Source organism: Chinchilla lanigera, unplaced genomic scaffold (genome assembly GCF_000276665.1).
Source record: "Chinchilla lanigera isolate Chin_1 unplaced genomic scaffold, ChiLan1.0 scaffold00014, whole genome shotgun sequence".
In the NCBI taxonomy this organism is placed as follows: domain Eukaryota; kingdom Metazoa; phylum Chordata; class Mammalia; order Rodentia; family Chinchillidae; genus Chinchilla; species Chinchilla lanigera.
This window is the reverse complement of record NW_004955415.1, coordinates 16116400-16118059: the sequence shown is the minus strand read 5'-3', so window position 1 is coordinate 16118059 and position 1660 is coordinate 16116400. Positions and strand designations below refer to the sequence as shown.

General features: G+C 51.8%; 1 protein-coding gene across 3 annotated transcripts in view; it reads left to right on the top strand.

The window, feature by feature from the left end:
• Nucleotides 1–30: 30 nt before the first annotated feature.
• Nucleotides 31–1660, top strand: part of Gpcpd1 (glycerophosphocholine phosphodiesterase 1) — a 55962-nt gene continuing 54332 nt past the window's right edge. For 2 of the 3 annotated variants that reach the window (XM_013512298.1, XM_013512297.1), the window contains exon 1: nucleotides 31–118. The gene's annotated coding sequence lies outside the window, so the exon portion shown is untranslated. Of the gene's footprint in view, nucleotides 119–391; nucleotides 486–1660 lie in introns of those variants that run through there. The other variant, XM_013512296.1, reaches the window with a different exon arrangement.

The window sequence follows — 1660 nt, the reverse complement described above, 5'->3', positions numbered from 1 at the left end:
GCTGACGCGGTCTCTGGCCGCGAGTCCCGGGCGTGCTGGAGCGGCGCTACCGGCCGCCTGCGCGGGTCCGTCGGAGGCGTCGGGGTTGACATCCCGGACCCCGCCCGGCTGGTGCCAGGTTCGGGACAAAGACGCCGCCGGCGCGGCGGGGCGCAGTGCCCTTCGAGCGGTGCCCGCACCCGGGGTGGCCGGGGCGCGGACATCGGCTGGGTTCCGAATTGGCCGCCGCGCCGTGACCGCAGGAGGAAAAGCCGGAGGGACGGAGAGTCCGGGCGGGCTGGTGTCGCCCCGCTTCCCGGCGGGCCGTACTGCCCGGGAATGTTTGTGCCCGGCCGCCGGCGGCTGCGGCGGGCGGATGCGCAGGCTGCGGCTCCCCAGCTGCGAACCGCCGGGCTGACTTTCGGGGAGCGCCCCTCGTGTCCGGCCCCCCGACTCCGGCCCCCGGCCCGGGGGTGCTTGGCCGGCGCCCTGCTCACTTTGCCCAGGTGCAGAGCAAGTCAGGCGTGGATTCCGGCAGGAATTGGAATTTTTCACCTTGGGGAGGCAGCTGCGGAGTCTGCAGAGCTCACAGAGGACCCGATTGAACCAATAGGATGGTGGAGTCTGGCGATGATTTTTTTTTTTTTTTCGTACTTCTGTCGGACTCTTTCCCACTTAGGCTCGGGCTTTGTGTTACTTCTTGCTACATTTCCGACAGTTGTTACCTAATGAAATAGATACAAGTTGTCCATCTTTTTCCACTTAAAGCAAGAGGCGAAACCGCTCCCGGCCCGGTCCATTCCTGATTTTGATCTAGGCAAAGTTTAAATCTGCAAAGGTGTAGGAAAACTGGGTGCAAAGAAATGACCAAAAAAGAAAATTCAGTGAATAAAATTTGATTTGTACAAACGGTAGGTTGTGTACAATGTACAACAGGGTAGGTATGTGCAATATATGTGAAAATGGTATCGGAATGAAATGAGATTGGGGAAAATGTTACTTCATAGTATAGGAGGTTGATCAGGCAGTTAATGTGGCTTAATGAAATTACTCTGGAAATAGTTTCTTAATAAAAAAATGCAGTAATGTTTACTTCTATTTAAATTTTGGCTGAACACGTAAGGGAGTCAGAGGAGTGTTGTCATAATAATTACCCAATTCATTTTTTTTTCCCAATTCATATATTCTTTTTTATTATTTTTGGTTTTGGTTTTTGAGACAGTCTAGCGATGTATTCAATGCTGGTCTTGAACTCACGCAGGCTGGCATTAAGCGAACGGCAATCCTCTTGCTTCCTTCAGTCTTCCGGCTGCTGGGATTACAGGCTTGCATCGTGTCTGGCTCATGTACTCCTTATAGTTTATAAGAAAGCTGCTGGCCTAGTGTGATGGTGCATGCCTGTAATCCCAGCACTTGGGAGGCCGAGGCAGGAAGATCTCTGAATCCAAGGCCAGCCTGGACCGCTGTACATGGTGAGACCCTGTCCCAAAAAACAAAGGGTGAGGGGAAGAGTCAAAGGTGCGGGAGTCTCTAGGAAAGAGCAAAGATAATAAAGAGCATTTTTTCCTTGAAAAATAGTGAGGGAGAACAGAGATGTTCTTTCTGGCCAGAGTTACTTTGGTTAAAAATACTGACTTCAGTTCAGCTCTAAAATGAGTGTTCTACTTTTTTTTTTTTTTTT